Consider the following 5640-nt stretch of genomic DNA (forward strand, 5'->3'; position numbering starts at 1 on the left):
GATGTACGCTTGCGAGCGGTCAATCTTTTCTCTCGCGAGAAGCGTTAGTTTAGGTTCTTAAAGCCTACTCTAAAGTCACGTGAGGAGGTACAGCCTTGTTGTTGAAGTCTTGAAATGGCTGTTTTCTGCAACTGGCTTCTCACGTTTCCTTTTAGACTGACTTTTCCTTAAATCTGCTAATCGTTACACCGTTACTTGTGGTCCCGTCCACACCTTTATCCTTGTATATGATTCATTTTTTCAAAAGGCCGATTTGAGCAATTCTAGACCATGCACTGGACTAACCCCTCTAGAGGTCAGCACACTTGAATGATTTAGGGCTCTGCCCTCAAGTTGCTCACAAACTGATAGGGAAACAATTTTGGTCTAGCCAAAATAATACTGGATTCATTTAACAATTATGTGCCAAACCAAAGCTAGGTTCGTTCTGTCATGGAATTCACTGACAAATAGTTGTGATTTATGCTGGAAAGGGAACACATAGGGAGCTGTGATAGAGTAACCAAGGTGGAGTTGGGGGGTAAAGGAAAGCCTCTCATGGGGGGTGTGATTTTTTTTTGAGAAAGTGCCTTGCTGTTGGAATCTCCACTCAACTGCAACCTCCCTCTGCTGGCCCCCTGCCCCAGGCGATCTTCACACCTCAGTCTCTTAAGTAGCTAGGAACTACAAGTGCTCAGGCCAGGTTAATTTTTGTATTTTTTGTAGAGATGGGGTTTTGCCATGTTGCCTATGCTGATCTTGAACTCCTGAGCTCAATGATCCGCCCTCCTGGACCTCACAAACTGATGGGATTACAGGCATGAGCTACCTCACCTGGCTAAGGGCGTAATCTTTAAGATTAAACCTTAAAATGCCAGTTAAACAAAGACCCTTCTCGACAAAGGAAATGTCTCATGCCTCAACTCTAAAGGCGGGGAGGTAGGGTGGGGGGAGCTGCAGCATTTCAGAGAGATGCAAAAGAAGATACCAGAGAGATAGGAAACTTCCAAAACACAGGTGTCCTTGTAGTGCACAATGAAACATTTGAATTTTACTCAAAGTGCATTGGGAAATAAGTAAAGGATATTAAGCTAGAGAATAATCTGCTTTAATTTACAGTTTTGAAAAGATTAATTTCCCTGTAATGTGAAGAATAGATTGTGGAAGGCCTAAGGAAAAAGAACCAAGACAAGCTAGTTGATTGACTAATTATGGGAGCTCAGAATGGAATGGAAGTAGGGAAGATTGGGTCATGCATCCACTCATTACATAGTTATTGTGTTTCTACCATGTGCCGGAAACTTTGGAAGAGAAGTAGATATATTCAAGATATATTTTTGGGCGTCAAGTTGAGAGGAGTTGGTGATGGAATGGCAGTAAAGCATACAGAAAATGGAAGAATCAAATCTCATGTTTAAACAACCAAGTGGCCTGGCGCACTGGCTCAACCCCTGTAATCCCAGCACTTTGGGAGGTCGAGGAGAGCAGATCACTTGAGGCCAGGAGTTCGAGACCAGCCTGGCCAACGTGGTGAAACTTCATCTCTACTAAAAGCACTAAAACTTAGCCAAGTGTGGTGGCGCGTACCTGTAATCCAGCTACTGGGGAGACTGAGGCAGGAGAATTGCTTGAACCTAGGAGGCAGAGGTTGCAGTGAGCTGAGACCAATCACACCACTGCATTCCAGCCTGGGTGACACAGAGAGACTCTGTCTCCAAAAATAAAAAAATAAATTAAAAAAGTAAACAACCAAGTGGACAAGATAGTGAGAGACAGGACTAGCTGGATTTCCTAGGCCAACTAAGAATTCCTAAGCCTAGCTGGGGAAGGTGACTGCACCCACCTTTAAACACAGGGCTTGTAACTCAGCTCACACCTGACTAATCAGGTAGTAAAGAGGGCTCACTAAAATACAAATTAGGCTAGAAGCAGGAGGTAAAGAAATAGTCAAATCATATATCACCTGAGAGCACAGGGGGAGGGACAATGATTGGGATATAAACCCAGGCATTCGAGCAGGGAGTGGCAACCCCCTTTGGGTCCCCTCCCATTGTATGGGATCTCTGTTTTCACTCTATTAAATCTTGCAACTGCACACTCTTCTGGTCCATGTTTGTTACAGCTCGAGCTGAGCTTTCGCCCACCGTCCACCACCACTGTTTGCTGCCATCACAGACCCGCCGCTGACTTCCATCCCTTCGGATCCAGCAGGGTGTCCACTGTGCTCCTGATCCAGGGAGGCGCCCATTGCCGCTCCCAATCGGGCTAGAGGCTCGCCATTGTTCCTGCATGGCTAGGGGCCCAGGGTTCGTCATAATCAAGCTGAACACTAGTTGCTGGGTTCCACGGTTCTCTTCTGTAACCCACGGCTTCTAACAGGGCTATAACACTCACCGCATGCCCCAAGGTTCCATTCCTTGGAATCCGTGAGGCCAAGAACCCCAGGTCAGAGAACGAAAGGCTTGCTGCCATCTTGGAAGTGGCCCGCCACCATCTTGGGAGCTCTAAGAACAAAGACCCCCTGGTAACAATAGGAAGGAGCTAATTTGCATGGAAAATGAAAAGTTCTATCTTGGGCACTGTATTAATTTCCTATGGCTGCTGTAAGAAGTTACTACACATTTAGTGGATTAGAACAACAGAAATTTGGAGGCTAGCAGTTCTGGAGGCTAGAAGACCAAAATAATTTCATAGCGCCAAAACAAAGGTATACAGCAAGGCCTTGCCCCCTTCTTTTCCAGCCTCTGGAGCTACATTCTTTGCATTCCTTTGACTCACAGCCCCTTCTTCCATCTTCAAAGCCAGCAGCACTGCATCTTCAAAGCTCTTTCTGTTTTTGTCATGTCATCTCCTCTTAAAATCCTTCTGCCTCCGTCTAGTAAGGACTCTGTGAATACATTGGGTCCACCAAATAATTAAGGATAGTTTTCCTATCTCAAGGTTAACTTAATCATATCTACAAAGTCCCTTTGCCATATAAGGTAACATTCTCAGCTTCCACAGATTAGGACCTGGATATCTTTGGGACCATTATTCAGTCTACCAGAGGCATTGTATCTAAAGCAAATCAATGACATACTCAAAATAATCCCAGAAGGGTTTAATAAAGGGACTATTTTATAAAGGTGTGGCCAGAGTTTAGGTATTTACATGAGAAAAGCAATAACTCCTAGGCTATAAAGAAAGAAATAGGAGGGGCCGGGTGCAGTGTCTCACACCTGTAATCCCAGCACTTTGGGAGGTGGAGGCAGAGGTGGGCAGATCACTTGAGGCCAGGAGTTCAAGATCAGCCTGGCCAACATGGCGAAACCTCATCTCTATCCAAAATACAAAAATTAGCCAGGCATGGTGGCACATGCCTATAGTCCCAGCTACTCTGGAGGTTGAGGCATGACAATAACTTGAACCTGGGAGGCGGAGGTTGCAGTGAGCTGAGGCTGCACCACTGCACTCCATCCTGGGAGATGGAGCAAGACTCTGTCTCAAAAAAAAAAAAAAAAGAAAGAGAAATGAATAAGAAGGAAATCTGAAATGAGGAGAAAAATGTAGATTATAGTTTGAAGAAGCACTGACCTTCAATCAAGGACACTCTATCCTGAGGTGACCTCGCAGGGAGGATCCAGGGAAATCACCTTATTTCCTCTTCCTCTGACTTCCATTGTCCAAACCCAACCAGAAGCCAGAAGGCGAGGGAGCCCATTGATGTAATTCATAAAAATCAGCCTCCAAGGGCAGGGAGCAGGGTAGTAAGAAGTAGAGAATGGATCTGAAAGAGTAATACAAAATATCTGGCACATACAAATGAAAGATTTAAATCTGTTTTTGTTTGTTTGTTTGTTTTTGAGATGGAGTCTTGCTCTGTCGCCAAGGTTGCAGTGCAGTGGTGCGATCTCAGCTCACTGCAATCTCCACTTCCCAGGTTCAAGGGATTCTACTGCCTCAGCTTCCCAAGCCACCTTGCCCAGCTAATTTTTGTATTTTTAGTAGAGACAGGGTTTCACCATGTTGGCCAGACTGGTTTCAAACTCCTGGCCTCAGGTGATCCACCCTCTTCAGCCTCCCAAAGTGCTGGGATTACAGGTGTGAGCCACTGTGCCCAGCCAACATCTGTTAATTGGGAAACTTTAGATGAATTAAATGTAGAAGAGTTTATTGGAGCAAAGAATGACTCGTGAATCAGGTAGCACTCAAAATTTCAGAGAGCTGCCCACAGCAGCAGAAGCAGTGAACTTTTATTCGCTGAATGTGGAAGTAATTACTTGATTGGCTATAGCTAAGCATTTGCCCTATTTGGGTATGGTCTAGTAGAGAGTCCCTAGTGAGAGGTTGGTTGGTGGTTTTTTTTTTTTTTTCTGAGACAGAGTCTCCCTCTGTCGCCCAGGCTGGAGTGCAGTAGTGCCATGTTGGCTCACTGCAACCTCTGCCTCCCGGGTTTAAGCAATTCTCCTGCCTCAGCTTCCTGAGTAGCTGGGATTACAGGTGCACACCACCACACCCAGCTAATATTTGTATTTTTAGTAGAGATGGAGTTTCATCATGTTGGTCAGGCTGGTCTCGAACTCTTGACCTCATAATCCACCCACCTCGGCCTCCAAAAATACTGGGATTACAGGTGTGAGCCATTGTGCTTGGCTGGTTGGTGATTTCTAACTGGTTAAGTTTTGTCTTGCTGGATTTTTTTTTTTTTTTTTTTTTTTGAGACAGAGTTTTGCTCTTGTTGCCCAGGCTGGAGTGCAATGGCACGATCTCGGCTCACTGCAACTTCCGCCTCCTGGTTCAAGCAATCTCCTGCCTCAGCCTCCCCAGTAGCTGGGTTTACAGGCACCTGCCACCACGCCCGGCTAACTTTTGTATTTTTAGTAGAGACAGGGTTTTGCCGTGTTGGCCAATCTGATCTCGAACTCCTGACCTTAGGTGATCCACCTTCCTCAGCCTCTCAAAGTGCTGGGATTACAGGCATGAGTCACCGCACCCGGTAATTTTGTCTTACTGTTTACATTGAATTGGGTTTTAGTTTGCTTAAGTAGGAGTCCAAGACCCAAGACTCTGGAGCCACCTAAGCCTGATAGCCTCCCTATTAATTATTTTCACACATCTAAGTGGATATGTGAGGTAGGCAGGTAGATATACAAGACTGAAGAGGCCGGGCGCGGTGGCTAACGCCTATAATCCCAGCACTTTGGGAGGCTGAGGCAGGTGGATCATGAGGTTAGGGGTTCGAGACCAGCCTGACCAACATGGTGAAACCCCATCTCTACTAAAAATAAAAAAAATTAGCTGGGCATGGTGGCAGGCACCTGTAATCCCAGCTACTCAGGAGGCTGAGGCAGGAGAATTGCTTGAACCCGGGAGGCGGAGGTTGCAGTGAGCCGAGATCGCGCCACTGCACTCCAGCCTGGGCAACAGAGCAAGACTCTGTCTCAAAACAAACAAACAAACAAACAAACAAGAAGACTGAAGCTCAGGAAAGGTCTGGGTCAGGGGTGTCCAATCTTTTGGCTTCCCTGGGCCACATTGAAAGGTCTTAGGCCACACATAAAATACACTAATGATAGCTGATGAGCAAAAAACAAAAAAATTATACGTACCTCATAATGTTTTAAGAAAGTTTACAAATTTATATTGGGCCACATTCAAAGCCGTCCTGGGCCGCATGTGGCC

Source organism: Pongo pygmaeus, chromosome 8 (genome assembly GCF_028885625.2).
Source record: "Pongo pygmaeus isolate AG05252 chromosome 8, NHGRI_mPonPyg2-v2.0_pri, whole genome shotgun sequence".
Lineage (NCBI taxonomy): Eukaryota > Metazoa > Chordata > Mammalia > Primates > Hominidae > Pongo > Pongo pygmaeus.